This window comes from Engystomops pustulosus, chromosome 7 (assembly GCF_040894005.1).
Source record: "Engystomops pustulosus chromosome 7, aEngPut4.maternal, whole genome shotgun sequence".
In the NCBI taxonomy this organism is placed as follows: domain Eukaryota; kingdom Metazoa; phylum Chordata; class Amphibia; order Anura; family Leptodactylidae; genus Engystomops; species Engystomops pustulosus.
The window spans coordinates 101,850,686-101,871,229 of record NC_092417.1 but is presented as its reverse complement, the minus strand read 5'-3'; positions in this window follow the sequence as shown (position 1 = coordinate 101,871,229).

Here is a 20,544-nt window from a genome sequence, read left to right as displayed (position 1 = left end):
ATTTAAGTTGACCGAATTGTCCTGTGTCCTTCTGTGTGTGTACCACATTGAGCATGGAGTAAAGAAAGAAGACCAAAGAACTGTCTGAGGACTTGAGAATCAAAATTGTGAGGAAGCCTGAGAAATCTCAAGGCTACAAGTCCATCTCCAAAGACCTGAATGTTCCTGTGTCTATCGTGCACATTATAATCAAGAAGTGTAAAGCCCATGGCAATGTGGCTAATCTCCATAGATGTGGACGGAAAAGAAACATTGACGAGAGATTTCAACGCAAGATTGTACGGATGGTGGATAAAGAACCTCAACTAACATCCCAACAAGTTCAAGCTGCCCTGAAGTCCGAGGATACAACAAAGTCAACCCGTACTATCCATCGGCGTCTGAATGAAAAGTGACTGCATGGTAGGATACCCAGGAAGACCCCACTTCTTACACAGAAACAAAAAATGCCAGGCTGGAGTTTGCCAAAACTTACCTGAGAAAGCCTAAAATGTTTTGGGAGAATATTCTCTGGTCAGATGAGACAAAAGTAGAGCTTTTTGGGAATATGCATCAACATAGAGTTTACAGGAAAATAAATGAGGCCTTCACGGAAAAGAACACGGTCCCTACAGTCAAACATGGCGGAGGTTCCCTGATGTGTTGGGGTTGCTTTGCTGCCTCTGGCACTGGACTGCTTGACCACCTGCCGGGTATTATGATGTCTGAAGACTACCAACAAATTTTGCAGCATAATGTCCAGGGCCCAGTGTGAGTAAACTGGGTCTCCCTCAAAGGTCATGGGTCTTCCAGCAGGACATTGACCCAAAACACACTTCGAAAAGCACTAGAAAATGGTTTGAGAGAAAGCACTGGAGACTTGTAAAGTGGCAGCAATGAGTCCAGACCTGAATCCCATAGAACACCTGTGGAGAGATCTCACAATGGCAGTTTGGAGAAGGAACCTTCAAATCTCAGGGACCTGGAGCAGTTTGCCAAAGAAGAATGGTGTAAAATTCCAGCAGAGCATTGTAAGAAACTCATTGATGGTTATCGGAAGCAGTTTTCGCAGTTATTTTGTCTAAAGGTTGTGCTACCAAGTAGGCTGAGGGTGCCAATACTTTTGTCTGGCCTAGTTTTGGCGTTTTGTGTAAAATGATCAGTGATTTGACTTTTTTTTTCATTCTCTTTTGTGTTTTTTCAATGCAAGCAAAATAAATGAAGATATTAATACCAAAGAATTTGGAATTGCAATAATTTTCTGGAAGAAAATGAGTATTATCTGACAGAATAGCAGGGCTGCCAATACTTTTGGCCACCCCTGTATATGCTGCATTTGTTTCATACATTTTTATAGGGCTTAAGGAAACAACATCCTTTTGTTGCATCCACAGAAATGTTTTATTGTCTACAAAACAGTTTGTTCTTGTACAACTAAAAGATCTATAATTGGTGTTTCCTGGGCATGTAAAATCTAAAAGCCATGAGACCCCCAACAGCAGTTTTTCATTGCTGTCTTGTCTTTGTATCCCGATGGCCTCAGCGGTCAAATGTGGCCTGGCATGATGGCACCAGGATTTCTCTTGGTTGCTATCTATTTTCACACGTGTTGCTAGGAGGGACTAAAATAAAAGAGGAAGTAGCTCTGAAGCAGTAACTGTGAATTTGATTGTGAAATTAAATGACTCAGAGACTATAAAAACAGACGGTCATTTACCACTGGACAGAAAACTGATTAAAAACGGAGGGAAAATTTTAATAGTTTCTCAGACTGATAAGCTTAAAGTGATTAGTGTGCAACTGGCCAACAGTGTTTGGTAATGCAGTAAAAACTGATTTTGTTCATGCATTCTTGAAGTTATATTTTTTTCAACACATTTAGTTATCATATCTCACCTATAAGAGTAAAACGCATTTTGTTTTTGCAGAGTAGTTTTTGATTCACTTTTGCAACCAACTACACTCTGAGGCTGCATTTTCACGAATACATCAGGTATAGAATACCAAAACGCGTTTGTACCAGTTTTCTTTCTGACTCTGCACAGAAAAGAATGTGCAAACTGCTCGTACATGTATATACAAAGTGTGTGCACCAGTTTTGTGTTTGGGCTGTACTGTGTCCAACAAGACAATGGGGCACATTTACTTACAGGGTCATCGGAGTTCACAGAAAGTGCATCATCTGTCTATAATGCATTTTTGCTGAATCTCATCCAAACAAGCAGTGACAAGAGGCAAATAACCCAAAGCTCTAAATTGGTCTTCCTAACTGACAAGGACCTGTATTATCCTATATCTATCATGAGGTGGCGCTGTTTCTCTTATAACAAATAGTAAGAGTTAGGGCTTCTTCCGCAGAATCACTGTATTTAGAATTATTTGTCATTTTTTGTATATATAATTATATATTTACTATACTCAGCCAGAGCCCTAGTATAGATACGTTTTTTGGCACTGTATTATTGAAAATTGGTTTTCGGGCAAAATATGTTTATATTATTAAATATAAGCCAAGGCTTGTTATTGATGATTTCATGAATTTATAGCATGATTTTGAGAACTAAAATATTGCTGGCTCATCTTGTAGGGTCAGACCCCTCCAGGAAATCTAAGATTAGCAGAATAAGTAAGCCATATCACCTTCATTATGTAGATGAAGGTGGAGCAGTTCTTGCTGGGAAAAAAGATTAGGGTGCAATGGCATATTAGAGTTTATAAACGCAATTTATAAATATTGTGTGAATGTGGTATTTATGTACCAGTGAAGGTTAAATAAATCACCTGCAATTGGCATATAATCAAGTCAGGGGAAGCCAGGGTGAATCGCAGATTTATTCTTTAGCATCTTTAATAATAAGATTGTATTTATATGATATGACATCAGTATGTTAGCATCATACAAAATCGTTGGATATCACAAATCTCCAGATGATTGAGATTGTAAAAGCACTTCCTTATCCACTCGTCTCCTGACTTGAAGACATTTGCCGCCTTATAATAATGGCTTCTTCTTGCCTCATTACGCAGGGTCTCAGTGTGGAGCTATACTGTAGCTTCATTGTCTGCTCACAGCTATTGATGGATGCCCATTACCAAGGCGACCATGGTGGAATTCCTGATTCTTTTCATGACATTGCAGATTTCCTCTTCTCCAGTGTGGCATCTGTCACACATCTGAGCTTTCACAATCTTTATCTAGGAACTAGTCACATAAACTAGGGCACCCAGTAGCTTTGAAGTCGTAATCTTACATGTGGCGTAGTAGTAGTAATGTCCTCAGGACTGGCAGATGTTACCAGCAATCTGATCATGGTCAGCAATAATACAATGATGCTCAGTCTGCAGCAAAAAGGTACTAGTAACTTGTGGTATCAATGGCTAATGGGCCATTGCAGAACTTCAAGCAACAGTGCCTGCCAACATCTTTTTTTAAATCATTTTTATTAAACATTTTTTAGTAAGACATACAACATACATAGAGGAATAAATATGATCTAGCACAGTGATTGCGAACCTTTTAGCGACCGAGTGCCCAAACTGCAACCCAACCCTCCCCCTTTATTTATTGCGAGGTGCCAACCAAAAATTAAAGCAGTAACTTTCTGTTCCTCAATGACGTTTGATCATATTGGCCTCCTGAGGACAAGATGGAAAATTTGCAGTGTCCCTCTGTATTCAGTGAATCGTGGAGCCAACAGAAGGTCCTCCAGAGATAAGTAAGTAACTCTTCAATATGACTGAAAGCAGCATCTTTTAAGTTGCTTGGAACTGCAGGAAGATTCTTTGAGTTCTGTCTGGTGTGCTGGGGTGATGGCCCGAGTGCTCACAAAAAGGGCTCTGAGTGCCGCCGATGGCACCCGTGCCATAGGTTCGCCACCACTGATCTAGCAGCTTGCCAATATCTAGACAACATTACATTTTTGGTTTCGAGCTTAAGAAAGAAACATCAATTATTGGGCCCCATAGCACATAGATTAAAATGTGTCATATTTCAACCTGAGAACATTAATCAGAATAATATTATTATTGTACAAGAAACCTTTGTTTGACAAAAAAACGAGAATTATACAAATGCTTTAGGAAGGTGATATGTTAGTGCCATAGCAAGGAGGGTAATCAAGCGTGATGTGTCCAGCCCAAACATCGGGTAGATGGAACTGAACTCATGTTAAAAGGAGACAGATAGTTAGAAAAAGTGTCAGTTTTTTCATAGTATCATAGTATCATAGTATATAAGGCTGGAAGGAGACGCAAGTCCATCAAGTCCAACCTTTAAGAATTAAATAAATGTTTTATCCCAATAACCCGTGATATTTTTTCTCTCCAGAAAGTCATCCAGGCCTCTCTTGAACATGTACATAGAGTCCGCCATAACAACCTCCTGCGGCAGAGAGTTCCACAGTCTCACTGCTCGTACAGTAAAGAACCTTTGTCTATGTTGATGGTAAAATCGCCTCTTATCTAGACGTAGACGATGCCCCCTTGTCCTGGTCACAGGCCTAGGTATAAAAAGATCTTTGGAGAGATCCTTGTACTGTCCGTTCAGGTATTTGTACATTGTAATGAGGTCTCCCCTCAGTTGTCTTTTTTCTAAACTGAATAATCCCAAATTTTTTAATCTGTCAGTGTATTCTAGTTCCCCCATTCCCCTAATAATCCTGGTTGCTCTCCTCTGCACCCGTTCCAGCTCTACTATATCCTTTTTATACACTGGTGCCCAAAACTGTACACAATATTCCATGTGTGGTCTGACCAGGGATTTGTATAAGGGCAAAACTATTTCTTTATCATGAGAATCTATTCCTCTCTTGATACATCCCATTATTTTATTTGCTTTAGCAGCAGCCGTCTGGCTCTGGTCACTAAAATTAAGTTTACCATCCACCAATACCCCCAAGTCCTTTTCAGCTTCAGTTTTACTAAGTAATTGACCGTTTAGAACATAATTATACTTTTTGTTGGCCCAAGTGCATAACTTTACATTTATCTACATTAAACCTCATCAACCATTTCTCTGCCCATCCCTCAAGCTTCCACAAATCCCTCTGTAATGCTAAACTATCGACCTCAGTATTTATTACTTTACACAGCTTAGTATCATCTGCAAATATTGAAACTTGACTGTGTAAACCCACTACAAGGTCATTAATAAAAATATTAAAAAGAAGTGGCCCCAATACTGACCCCTGTGGCACTCCACTGGTAACATCAACCCAATCTGAGAATGTGCCATTAATGACCACCCTCTGTTTTCTATAAGCCAATTACTTACCCAAATACACAGATTTTCTCCTATTCCCAGCAGTCTCATTTTATATACCAACCTTTTATGTGGCACGGTGTCAAATGCCTTTGAAAAGTCCAAATATACAACATCTACAGCGTCCCCCAGATCCAGTCTTGAACTTACCTCCTCGTAGAAACCAATCAGATTAGTCTGACAGGACCGATCTCTCATAAACCCATGCTGACGCTGGGTTATAAGGTTGTGCACAGTGAGATACTCCAGGATAGCATCTCTAATAAACCCCTCAAATATTTTCCCCACCACAGCAGTTAGACTCACGGGTCTGTAGTTTCCAGTATCACTATTTGATCCTTTTTTATATATTGGTACCACATTTGCTATGCGCCATTCCTGTGGAACATAACCAGTCCTCAGTGAATCTTCAAATATTAAAAATAACGATTTGTTTATCACCGTACATAATTCATGCAGAACCCGGGGGTGTATGCCACCTGGCCCAGGTGATTTATCGATCTTAGTGGTTGCGAGGCGGCGCCGTACCTCTTCCTGGGTTAAACTGTTGACATTATAAAATGAATTAACATTATTCCTCATTGTGTCTTCCCCCAGGGGATTTTCCTGGGTAAAGACAGTTGAGAAGGCGACATTCAGTAGATTGGCCCTTTCCTCATCTCCTTCCACCATGACCCCCATGTTATTTCTAAGGGGACCCAAACTCTCTGTTTTTAGTTTCTTATCATTTATATACTTGAAAAATAATTTGGGATTATTTTTGCTCTCCCTGGCAATATTTCTCTCAGTCTCTATTTTTGCGGCCTTTATCTGCTTTTTACAGGATTTATTTTTCTCTCTATAATCCTGTAATGCCTCATCGCTACCTTCACGTTTTAGCACCTTAAACGCTTTATCTTTCTCGCTTATTGCTTTTCAGTTATTACATCAATTATTACATTTTAGATAGATAGGTAGAGATAGACAGAGAAACATCTATACACATGTATATATAAATATATGATGGTTAATAGATTATAGATAGATAGAAATTGAAATGCTAAAGGGAACCTGTCACCACATTTTTCATATAAACAGATATTTACAGGTTTCCATAGAGCCCTTATACTACAAGGGCACTCTTTTTTTATGCAAAAAAAAAATTTCTCCTCTGTATTCGGTAAAATGTAGTTTGATTCACTAACTGGTATCCAGGCAGAGAACCCAGCGAGTCAGACAGAGCATGGCTTCCATGGCCAAGTCAGGTGGCTCCTCATTATCAGAGGGAATCAGCTCACTGCGCATGCACAGCATCCTACTCACTGCTCAGCTGAGCGACATGCAACTCCCTACACAGTTTGCGTCTCGTTCGCTGGTGCCTCACAGGATGCCACACATGTGCAGTGAGTAGGGGGAAGGGGCAGACCTGCTCTGACGCTCACTACGCATGACAGCCAAGAGAGGTTAGTGTGCAGGTGATGTAGATGGGGAGATGTGGAGGCCATGCCGCATCTGACTTGCTGGGTTCTCTGCCTGGATACCAGGTAGCGATTCAAACTACAGGCGGTCCCCTACATAAGAACACCCAACTTACAGATGACCCTTAGTTACAAACGGACCTCTGGATGTTGGTAATCTCCTGTACTTTTGCCTTAGGCTACAATAAACAACTATAATAGTTATCAAATGTGTCTGCAGTAAGCTTTAGTGTCGATTCTTATAACAATCCACTATATTTAAAATCCAATTGTCTCAGAGAGCAAAAAAAATTTGTCTGGGACTACAATTATAAAATATACAGTTCCGACTGACATACTTAAGAACAAACCTACAGAACCTATTTTATACGTAACCTGGGGACTGCCTGTACATTTTACTGACTTGTGAGGCTCTATGGAAACCTGTCAATACTTGCTTTTATTAAATGATGAAGGTGGTAAACATCTGGGGGTGTTATCATACATCTGGGGGTGTTATCATACACTCTTGCCAGATTGAAAGATAAATGTTAAAAACAGAGAGTTACTGACATGTCTTCAGTTACGTTCAGTTTATCATTTGTTTTTTTACTTTTTTAGCAGAGATAAATAAACGTAATGCTGCTGGTAGTGTGAACTTAGCCTAAACAGTTCTTTGTGTGTCTGATTCAAACAATGGTCTCCAAAGCCATTACACGGACTGATAAAATGTGATGTTGCTAAACGTAAGGTACACTCATTTTATAACTATATAATGTATATTATACCATCTAACAACCGCTCCTTGCCTGGAAGTGATACATTTGTCCCAAGGAGTGAAGAATGTGGATTTGATATCCACCAAGTTTTTTTATAATTTTCTTTCTGAATAGAAGGTCTTCTGCACTGTGTAGAGCAGGGTATTAAACATTTTTCTTTTTTTTACCAGGGGCCCTGTAGTTGCTTTAAAAGCGCCAAATGTCATTTTATTTTTACAGTATTACCACAGTATTTATACAGCATTACCATTAAAAATCACCACTTGGAGTGTAACCACAAAGCTGAACATATTGTCAAAAAACCTGAGAAACCAGCATGGACAATATTTGCCCCCCTCCACAGAAGCCCAATATCACAGTGCCTGTCGTACAGTAGCCAACAATCCCAGTGCCTGCCCCACAGTAGGCAACAGTCATGTATCTACAGTAGCCAATACTTACCGTACATTGTACCACAGTAGCCAGTAGATTTACTGGGGGAGATTTAAGGCATTCTGTATACTCAATTGTAGTTATGGACATGGTCCATGTGGACTTAATGTGATACTGCTTAACCTCTTAACATTCTGCTCCATAATAGTATGGCATGGAGCTGTATAAAGATTCCCATTGTGGCAGTGTGGTAATGTATTATGTGTACAAAAAACATATACTGCAGTATAGATGCATACAAGTGAAAAGTTTCCCAGGGAGGGTTCACATTTGGCTACACCTATGGTTGTTGTAGGATTTTAAATAAAATTGGATCTTGGTATAAAATGGGTGTGTTTTCTGTAAAACACATTTGATAGCGTCAAAACGTTCAGTTTATCATTTGTTTTTTTCTTTTTTAGCAGAGATAAATAAACGTAATGCTGCTGGTAGTGTGAACTTAGCCTAAACAGTTCTTTGTGTGTCCGATTCAAACAATGGTCTCCAAAGCCATTACACGGACTGATAAAATGTGATGTTGCTAAACGTAAGGTACACTCATTTTATAACTATATAATGTATATTATACCATCTAACAACCGCTCCTTGCCTGGAAGTGATACATTTGTCCCAAGGAGTGAAGAATGTGGATTTGATATCCACCCCTGGTATATTCCGTGCTATAAACAGTCTTTATACATAAGAATAAATATTTAGCTTCCAGAGGAGCGGGCACACGCATTGGGATTTATGGAGCCAGACTGAGGAATTCAGGCACAAGATTGTCTTGACCTCTTATTAGAGGGATTTTCACAGAGGAAGATGAATTGAGATGCAGTTCTTGCAGTGTAGGATCTGGATTACATAACTGAGGCACGGCCAGGAGTGTTGACTGTCATGAATATTGTCAGTTGACATTTCCTCCTGACCGCACATTGCCCTCGGAGACAAGGAGATGATGCAGCTTGGGATCCAAAATGTGCATCTTGAAGGCTATAGTATACCTTCATTCTCTTCCAGGATTAATGCCAACGAATGTATACAGACAGGATACTAACAGCAGCAACATATCTAAGAAATAAATATATCTACATAGCCACACACACAAATTAAAGGGCAAATGTTAAAAATCACTTATATTACTTAGTCTGGTGATATGGTGGAACACAATTAATAAAAATGTACTTTCAAAGTTTTTTACTTTTTAGCTATTTTTACTGTATGTCCTTGTGTTACCTAACATCTACAAATACTTAAAATACGGCGCCATATTATAAACCTTCAGTGTATTATGTATAGGATCATTACTGGATAGGACAGAAGATGGCCAAGAGAAGTCATTAACATGCGCCATAGCAGCACCAACACTTGGCGGAAGCCAGGGACCGCAACATTTATCATACAATGTCATTCAGTACAATAGACTACAGAACATAGGCTTTCCAAATCATTGGATCGATCAAATGTGTACGCAGTGTGCAGTAGATAAATCGATTCTTAAGGCGACAATAGTTCCCTAACAAGAGTTGGGTCAGTCACAGGACCCCTGTGCTGCTCTGCATTTCTCTATATGAGAGGAGAGACATTGCTGTCTTTATAAAAATATTGGAGCTATACACATGTATCATTTATTGTGTATTTCCTGCTAATTTTCCGTAATTAACTAATTACGTTATGTTTTCTGCTTTTCACTCATTGCATATAAATGCATTATGGCTAAGTATTCTTGGACTAAGGCCTCACATTATATAATGCGTGTTAGTGTCAGATAATATCAGTTATAAGTAGATTCTTTTCATATACATTTCTCGCCACATGATCTACAGCATGGATTATGTTACAACTCATTCACGCTTCTTGTTTTACATATTTCTGCAGATGAACATGTGAAATGTGTAACGTATTTGTGGATTAGTTATAGTGAAACACTGCCAAACTGAGAGATTACAGCTAAGACTCCAGGCCCTAGCTGCACAGGCTCAATCCTGAGCAAAGAATATAAATATGTGACTGGTAGGTAATAGATAGATAGATATGTGGATATTCTACAGGGAGTCATTTGTGTCATACTATGGATAAGGCTTTTGGCCCATAGGTAAATACATAGGTATAATACAAAATACTATTTGGGCCCAGTACTATACTGAAAAAATGAGTATGTGAGAGTAGTCACATGAGGACATAGTGAGTAATGTCCTGTACGAGTGAGGCTGACACAAACAGAATTATAAAAAAACATTTTAAAAAGTTTGATCCTGTGAAGGTGAGTGAAAGATTTTCAGTCTTGCATTAAAATTGTAGCAAATCCAAACCAGCCAAAGAATATATTTACTTTGATTTTACTGCAGAGTTTAACAGCTCAAGTTTTTTTATAATTTTCTTTCTGAATAGAAGGTCTTCTGCACTGTGTAGAGCAGGGTATTAAACATTTTTCTTTTTTTTACCAGGGGCCCTGTAGTTGCTTTAAAAGGGCCGAATGTCATTTTATTTTTACAGTATTACCACAGTATTTATACAGCATTACCATTAAAAATCACCACTTGGAGTGTAACCACAAAGCTGAACATATTGTAAAAAAACCTGAGAAACCAACATGGACAATATTTGCCCCCCTCCACAGAAGCCCAATATCACAATGCCTGTCGTACAGTAGCCAACAGTCCCAGTGCCTGCCCCACAGTAGGCAACAGTCATGTATCTACAGTAGCCAATACTTACCGTACATTGTACCACAGTAGCCATTAGATTTACTGGGGGAGATTTAAGGCATTCTGTATATTCAATTGTAGTTATGGACATGGTCCATGTGGACTTAATGTGATACTGCTTAACCTCTTAACGTTCTGCTCCATAATAGTATGGCATGGAGCTGTTAATGCTGTATAAAGATTCCCATTGTGGCAGTGTGGTAATGTATTATGTGTAAAAAAAAAACATATACTGCAGTATAGATGCATACAAGTTAAAAGTTTCCCAGGGAGGGTTCACATTTGGCTACACCTATGGTTGTAGGATTTTAAATAAAATTGGATCTTGGTATAAAATGGGTGTGTTTTCTGTAAAACACATTTGATAGCGTCAAAACGAATACTAAGGGGGATGAAAAAGACCAAAGAGGATTTGTTTGGGGTTTTTATGGCCTGTGTTGTATGTGTGGCAACTTTTTGTATCAGCTACATTTCTAGCTCTATTGAGGATAGCCTGGGTACAACCTCGGTGTGGCATCATTCAGAAAATCTACTTTGAAATGAGATTTAAATTTGCTGTATAAAGTCATGGAGGCGGAGAGCTTAGCACTGAAGTCAAGATCTCCATGCCACAATAAACCACTGTCATATCCCGGGTCGCAGACGCACCTTTGTACCTCTGTGTGCCCTAGCTTCTAAACTTAGCTGTCCCGGCTCCCGGCTCCAGCGATGTCCGCTCTCCAATGCGCGCGCTGCTCTGTAGGAATTAAAGGGCCAGCGCGACAGGCTGGCTGGCTGCTTGCCCTGATAAATTCCAGCCCCTTCCTATGTTCCCTGCCGTATCTCCATGCCTGAGAGAAAGCTGTATTCCAAGCCCTCTGCAATTATCCTGATTGATCATTGTGACCTCGATTCCGTTCCCAACTCCGATCCCATGCTGCCTGTCCCGACCAATCGCTACCTCCCAGAATCTGATCCTGTGCTGCCTGTCTCGACCTCCTGCATGTCCCCGACCACGAGTTTGCCTTACGTTTCTGTACTACGCCTTGACCGCCAACGCGAACAAAGTCGCGCCTGTGGAATAACCTGGCGGTACCACACCGCAACAAGTCCAACCTGCTTTGTGGCAGGCTCTGGTGAAAACCAGGTACCGCTTAGACTCCCAGGTATCAGCTTACGTCATCGTCTGCGATGGTACAGAGGATCCACTACCACGGATCCTGACAGTAAGATCCGGCCATGGATCCCGTGGATTCCGAAACCTGTTCTGGCAGATCTTCCCACCATCGTGGCTCAGGAGATCCCCTCTGGGACAGGAAAGACCCGGTCACGGCTAATATTACCACCTTCTTTGCCGAATTCTGGTTCGTCTTTGAGGAACCAGCCCGGGCTTCTTCTGCTGAGACCGCCCTGTTGAACTTTTGGTGACTATGCGGTTCACTTCCGTACCCTGGCTTCTGAGCTTGCCTGGAACAAAGCCACCCTAGTCGCAACTTTTAAAAAGGGATTGTCTGGTCAGATCAAAGATGCCCTGTCTGCACGGGACACTCCGTCTAAGCCGAGTGAACTAATCTCTCTGGCCACTCAGATAGACATCCGGTTTACTGAGCGCTCTGAGGAGCGACATCTGGAACGACCGCAAGTCGGGACCCGTTGTCTGCCCCACTTGGCTCCAGTCTTCCAAAGACCACCTCAGCTGTCTTCCGTGCCTGTTGCAGAGGAGCACATGCAAGTGTATAGAGCTCATCTATCTTCCCAGGAATGTTCCAGACGAAGACAGGAGAAACTCTGCCTCTATTGTCCAGTCCAGCCCAGAGCACTTTCTCTCATCTTGTCCAGTCCGTCCACAGAGTCTGGGAAAATGTCCGCACCTAGGGTTCTTGGGAGAAGCGTCCCTAGGTGAGAGCAAAGCCTCTCCTCGTCTGAATGTCACTGCTCTTCTCAGTTTTCGAACAGGCAACCCGCTTCAAGTCTCAGCCTTTCTGGACTCTGGCTCTGCAGGGAATTTCGTGGATGCTGCCTTGGTCTCCCAGCATCACTTTCCTGTGGTTTGCCTAGAGAAGCCGCTGGTTATTTCTTCCATCAGTGGACAGATTCTCCATGACCAGGTCCAGTATCATACTAAGCCCCTGTCTCTGCAAATTGGGGCGTTGCACAAGGAGAGACTGTCATTTTATGTGCTCCCCCACTCTACGTCCTCAGTGCTTTTGGGCCTCCAGTGGTTGCAGCAACAGGCTTTCCCGCTGCTTATAAGGATTTTTCAGATGTCTTCTCTGAGAAGCAAGCAGAGATTCTGCCACCGCACTGCCCCTATGACTCATAGACCTGTTGCCAGGTAAATCTCCTCCACAAGGTCGGGTATACCCATTATCTGTGCCTGAGACCGCGGCTATGTCAGCCTACATCAAGGAGAATTTGCAGAAGGGATTCATCCGCAATTCGTCTTCTCCTGCTGGTGCTGGATTCTTCTTTGTAGCCAAGAAGGATAGTTCCCTCCGTCCGTGCATCGATTACCGCGGCCTCAATGAAGTCACGGTGAAAAAACGCTAACCTGTGCCTCTCATCACTGAACTTTTTGATCTCCTACGGGGTGCCAAGGATTTCACCAAGCTGGATCTGCGAGGGGCATATAACCTCATCCGCATCCATGAAGGCGATGAGTGAAAAAACGGCCTTCAATATGTGACGTGCATTTTGAGTATATGGTAATGCTCTTTGGACTCTGCAAAGCCCCAGCGGTGTTCCAAGAATTCGTCAACTATATCTTCAGAGACTTGCTCTACATTTGTGTCGTCTACTTGGACGATATTCTGGTGTTTTCTTCTCACCTACAGTCTCATCTGATCCACGTCCGGCAAGTTCTCAGGCGCCTAAGAGCCAATCACTTATATTCCAAGCTCGAGAAATGCCAATTTTATGAGAGTAGTCTTCCATTCCTGGGATACATCCTTTCTGACAAAGGACTACAGATGGATCTAGCCAAGTTGTCTGCCATACTACGTGCCATACAGATATTTCTGGGCTTCGCAAATTATTACCGGCAATTTATTCCACATTTCTCGTCTCTTATATCTCCCATTGTGGCGCTGACTAAGAAGAATGCCGATCTGAGACTCTGTCCACCGGCAGTTGAAGAAGCCTTCACCAAGCTGAAGTCTGTCTTTGCCTCTGCGCCAGTTCTCACACGGCCTGATATGGAGAAGCCATTCCAGTTGGAGGTTGACGCCTCATCCATTGGTGCTGGGGCCATTCTCACCCAGAAAGGGCCCAAAGGTCGAACCCTCACTTGCGGCTTCTTCTCAGCTGCAGAGAGGAATTATTCCATTGGTGATCGGGAACTTCTGGCCATAAAGCTTGCTTTGGAGGAATGGCGCTATCTTCTGGATGGAGCTCATAATCTTGTCTATATCTACACTGACCACAAGAATCTGCTGGGTCTCCAGACTGCTCAGCATCTCCATCCTCGTCAGGCTCACTGGTCTCTCTTTTTCTCGTGATTCAACTTCCTGATTCAGTTCCATCCAGCCGAGAAGAACATCAAAGCTGATGCCCTCTCTCGTGCCTCTGATTTTGTTGGGGAAAAATTGTCTCCTCGTCATATCATTCCTCTGGAACAACTGGTTGCTGTGGCTCCTGTGGACCTACAGCAGCTCCCTCCTGGCAAGATCAATGTGCTTCCATGCCTGAGAGAAACTGTATTCCAAGCCCTCTGCGATTATGCTGATTTCCAGTTGTGACCTTGATTCCGTTCCTGACTCCGATCCCGTGCTGCCTGTCCTGACCTACCACTATGTCCCCAACTCTGATCCTGTGCTGCCTGTTTCAACCTCCTACCTGTCCCCGACCACGAGTTTGCCTTATGTCTCTGTACTACGTCTTGGCTGCCACCGCGGACAAAGTCGCGCCTGTGGAACGACCTGGTGGTACCACGCAACAAGTCCAACCTGCCTTGCGGTGGGCTCTGGTGAAAACCGTGTTCCACTTAGACTCCGGTCCCAGGTGTCGGCTTACGTAATCATCCACGATCCCAACAACCCCCATGTGTTGTCATGAAGCAGACTTCTGGAGAGCCAGTTAGGATGTCCCTGGAGATTCAGGGCCATCAATTATATAGTAGAGAATCTGACTTCAATACTAAACTCTCTGCCTCTCCAATTGGCCAGAAACATGATCTGGAAGGTTTTTAGGTGCCTGACAAAATACTGGTAGTGGTTTATTAGGTAATTTTCTGCTAAAAGATTCCCTTTAATTCTTTACAGACGGTCCATGGATAGTCGAATCTCCTTAGAGAGCTGAATCCTCAAGATAAACATTCTTTAGGTATAGCAAGAATGAATCTTTAGCCTGCTTTTCTGTCTGGGGTGGAAGGACCTCTTAATGCTTTCAGGTACACTATTGGAGAAAGAGCTGAAAAAGACACAGAGAAACTATTTTACTTAAAGAAGACCTTTCACTTGAATTTTACTCCTCACATCGGTAATACCTGCTGATTTAGGGTTAAAAAGTCATCCCCATATCACCTAAAATGATCTGCCACTGAGGTACTGTACCTTAATTACAGATGTTTGACAATCAAATGAGTAGACGAGTGTCAATTTCTGAATAGAAGAGTCATGCTTTCTCCAGGATGCCAGTGAACAACGCCACCTTCTTTTGATTGACTGCAAAGTGTCTCTTCAGATTGCAGCCTGAGCTCCTCTACCTGAAGTCCTCTCCCTGTCCACTTCCTGCCCTTACTGGACTGATGTCTCTCTCACTGCATTGTGAATTTAGCAGTGAGCCCTGTATGGTGAAACTGCAGATCTTCTCACCAACCCACACACCCTGAAATGGGTGGGGCCAAATGGCAGCGGACAAAGCCAAACATAGACAAAGGCAAAAAAAAATTTGTGAAAAAATTTTACCGGTGGGCGGTGGCAGATTTAAGCTGGGACACATGTGTTGCACTTTTCAACAAAGGCCAAGTGGAGGGGGGGGGGGGTTGAGTAAGGTTTATTGTGCCTGTTCTTGATGACAAGTTCCCTTTAAATATAAAAACAAAATTTACCATTATCATTTGCTCTTATCATTTATGAAATTAAAAAAGTGCTTAAAAGATTTACTTATGCTAAACGCTAAGATCAAAACATGTGGAAAAATAATAAAAATACATGTATAAGTGGTTGAGGTGCAGTGGTTGAGGTGCAGTTAAAACTGCAACTATTAGAAAAAAAACAGGCAAGACATGTTGCACCTGTGCAGATGCAAAAAATGTCGAGTGACTTGGCGAGACCACTACATTTGATTATACTCTCCAATATGTATTGTATAGGCCACTTAAAGGGGTATTCCAGGTATAAGCATGATTCATATTCACGTGGGACATTAAAATATAAGCTACTATGTCATTACAGTCATGGCCATACGTTTTGAGAATGATACAAATATTATATTTTTACATGATCTGTAGCCCTCTGGTTTTTATGTGTGTTTGTCAGATGTTTTTTATCACATACAGAAATACAAGTGCAATCATATTATGAGTAACAAAAGCTTTTATTGACAGTTAGAATGAGTTAATGCAGCAAGTCAATATTTGCAGTGTTGACCCTTCTTCTTCAGGACCTCTGCAATTCTCCCTGGCAGCTTTCAATCAACTTCTGGACCAAATCCTGACTGATAGCAGTCCATTCTTGCACAATCAATGCTTGCATTTTGTCACAATTTGTTGGTTTTTGTTTGTCCACCCGTCTCTTGATGATTGACCACAAGTTCTCAATGGGATTAAGATCTGGGGAGTTTCCAGGCCATGGACCCAAAATCTCTGTTTTGTTCCCTGAGCCATTTAGTTATCACCTTTGCTTTATGACAAGGCCCTCCATCATGCTGGAAAAGGCATTGTTGATCACCAAACTGCTCTTGGACAATTGGGAGAAGTTGCTCTTGAAGGACATTCTGGTACCATTCTTTATTCATGGATGTGTTTTTAGGCAAGACTGTGAGAGAGCCGATTCCCTTGGCTGAGAAGCAACCCCACACATGAATGGTTGCAGGTTGCTTTACAGTTGGCATGAGACAAGACTGGTGGTATCGCTCACCTTGTCTTCTACGAACAAGCTGTTTTCCAGTTGTTCCAAACAATCGGAAAGGGGATTCATCAGAGAAAATGACTTTACCCCAGTCCTCAGCAGTCCACTCCCTGTACCTTTTGCAGAATATCAGTCTGTCCCTGATGTTTTTTCTGGAGAGAAGTGGCTTCTTTGCTGCCCTCCTTGACACCACGCCTTGCTCCAAGAGTCTCCGCCTCACAGTGTGTGTAGATGCACTCACACCTGCCTGCTGCCATTCTTGAGCTATACACTGCTGGTAGCCCTATTCCGAAGCTGAAACACTATTAAGAGACGGTCCTGTCGCTTGCTGGTCCTTCTTAGGCACCCTGGAGCCTTTTTGGCAACAATGGAACCTCTCTCCTTGAATTCCTTGATGATGCAATAGATTGTTGACTGAGGTGCAATCTTTCTAGCTGCAATACTCTCCCCTGTTAGGCCAGTTTTGTGCAGTGCAATGATGACTGCACGTGTTTCTTTAGAGATAACCATGGTTAACAGAAGAGAAACGATGATGCCAAGCACCGGCCTCCTTTTTTTGTCCAGAGGTGTGATTCTTACTTAATCATGACAGATTGATCTCCATCCCTGTCCACATCAAAAACCACACCTGTGTTACTGGAGTAATCACTGAAACGATGTTAGCTGCTCCTTTTAAGGCGCCTGCAATGAAATTGAAATGTATTTTGGGGGAAAAAGTTCATTTTCTAGGCAAATATTGACTTTGCAATTAATTGCTGTTAAGCTGATCACTCTTTATAACATTCTGGAGTATATGCACATTGCCATTATAAAACCTGATGCAGTAGACTTTGTAAAAAAATTAACATTTGTATAATTCTCAAAACTTATGGCCATGACTGTAGTTGTTATTTGAAAATTGATGTGGACATACACTATAATAAAGAATTAAAATGCTACTGGCCCTTTAATCATTCCTGTGATTTTGTCCCTGTGGAGGAGACAAAAGATGGCCTACTATTTGGGCAGGTCAAGTGATCATCACTATGTTTGGCTGTAGTCAGTTGGTTGCAGTGCATCCAGTATGGCCAGTGTTGTGGTGAGACCCATCTCAGTGAGGTAATGTGCAGTGATGGCAGTAACACATGATTACTATGGTAATAGAGCAGGACAGTCTGTTACATCATCACTGGGAGCAGAGCGTAAGAGGGAGGAGCTGTTACTGAGAACTGCGGGATCATGGGACTTGTAGTTGTCGTTGACGGCCATCTTGGAGATAACTCTGCCTACTTCTGAATCATAATTTTGGGAATCATAAAAGTAAACTATTTAAGCTTCATTTTGTGATTAATGACATTGGGGAAAATTTATCAAGCTGCCTAAGAATAAGGATGTGCTACATTGCGCATGGCAACCAATTACCGCCAAGGTGGTGCACTTTGTCGGAGCTGTGAAGGGGCACCAGATTCATGAAGAACGTGTGCCAGAAATACTGAATTTGGCACCCTCTACGCTATACACAGGCAAACTGCATGTAGTGCATTTTGCACTTTTGTTTGTAAATGTGGCCCAATGTCACTGCCAGACTGGCAGTAGCTTATTTCCTGAACAGCATATTTTAACTAACCGACCCTTTTCAGAGAATGCAGAGCATCCAATTTACGTTAGTTGATAAACCTGTTCAAATCTGAAATGTCCTTTAAGAACATCTACCATTGGTTTTACTAATGTAGAGCAGTTGTACGTCAGTATTCCAGTGTAAGGCGCCATTCACACAGCTGTATGGGGGTCGTATATACACTGTATATACGTCCCCCATAGACGGCAATGGGCGCACGGCGCCACATGGGACTGGTACAGTAAAGCACACGTGCGGCACCGTACCATTCTGTAGTTGGGAGAAAGATAGGACATGTGCTACGGTACGGCAGGCACATTGTTGTGTGAATGTAGCCTAACAGGACAGAGTATACTCCCAGCTCAGACTACACCCCAGGGTATAAAGTGGCCAAGGCCAGAGTATAACCCTCGTTCACTGAATTGGAATATAAATTTGTTCACCTCTCTATAGTAGAAATAATTCACTGTGGGGAACACGAGAGTATCTATAGTGGTTAAAACATAACCTTTATTGAAATATATAAAGATAAAAAGATATAGAAATGCTAAAATATATTTGTGTTAAAAAGATCAAAGTCCGACCCCAACTACAACCTGATTGGCGTTGATAACTGCTGGAGTAGATTATACCCCCATCAGTAGCAGTGTGATATACACAAGAATTTCTCTTTTTCTACATTTTATTGGGGATTCAGCTCTGGTAAGTTAAGTGAGAAACCCAAGTGTATCCACATAACCATCACTGTTAGGCTTCATTCCAACATTGAGGTTTTCTGATACAGTTTTGTAGTAGGTGTGGATCCTAAAGGTGTGTTCACAAGTTCAGTTTTTCAGATGCAGTTTTTTAAAAGCCAAAAGGAGGTGTGGATCAAAATAGGTAACATATAATTGAGAGGTGCTACTCCTCATCTTTTCTTCCATTCCACTTCTGGTTTGAACAATGAAAACTGCATCTAAAAAACTGTGTGAACGCACCCGAGAAGGCGCCGTAGGGTTCCTGTGCCTGGGACTTCTGTGATTGAAGTGCCGGGATTTCAGTGATTTAAGTGCTTGGGACTTCTGCTATCAAAGTGTCTGGGGCTTCCACTGACCCCAAATGGGTAGCCCCAGATAATTATACCCCTCAGCCTCCAACTTTGTGGGCCAACCTGAAATTAAATTTGACACAGAAGAGCTCAGAGCTGTTGACTTTTTAAAGTTTTTTTTTTGATGAGGAACTGTTGAATTTAATTGTATTCCAGACAAATCTTTACGTTGCACAGCATATTGCCCAAAACCCCTCTCATTTCATGCACAACCCCACAGGTGGACCCCTGTCCCTGCAGCAGAGATGGAGAAGTATTGGAGCATAATATTTCTTATGGGGCTTGTAAAGAAGCCATCAATCAGGGACTACTGGAGCACAGACATACTGTACCAAACCCCGATGTTCTGCATGGCGATGAGCAGGATGCGCTTTAAAGCCATCCATAAGTTTTTGCATTACATGGACAACACACAGTGCCCACCCAGAGATGATCCCAGTTATGATCGTTTATTTAAGGTCAGGCCCATATTAGATCATTTTAGTGACAAGTTTGCCCAGGCATATACCCGTGAGAAACATGTGGCTATAGATAAGTCCATGGTACAATTTAAAGGGAGACTTCAATTCCACCAGTCCCTGCCTAATAAGAGGTCAAGGTATGGCGTGAAGATGTATAAGCTGTGTGAAAGTACATCAGGGTATACCTACAAGTTCGAGGTATATGAAGGGAAGGACTCCGCTATAGTGTCCCCAGAATGCCCCCCCTTCTTTGGTTGTAGTGCTGGACAATTTCCAGCATTACACTATTCAAGTGCCTCGCCTCCAGAAATATTGCGGCATGTAGCACTGAATGCAATAATCAGAGAGGTCTCCCTAAGTCGCTGCTTGGGCAAAAACTTAAAAGGCATGAGAGCAGGGCACTATGCAGTGACTCCTTGTATTAACCACAATACATGGGCACACCACCACCCCTGTCCCAGTACGAGGTACCAGTACAGAAAACCCAAAGCCGGACCTTATTTTAGACTAAAACAAGTACATGGGAGGGGTGGACTTGTCGGACCAGGTGCTTCAGACATACAACACCATGCGGAAGTCGAGGGTGTGGTACAAGAAGCTGGCTGTGCACATCACGCAGGTAGCACAGTGTATGTGCTACATCGATGTGCAGGCCACAGGGGAACTTTCCTGGAATTTCAAGAGGTCGTTATAAAGTACTTTCTTTTTAGAGACCAGAAAGGGGGAGTTCCAGCACTTCTGGAAGTGAGGGCACATCACGCATTGTACCAGGGCAGCAC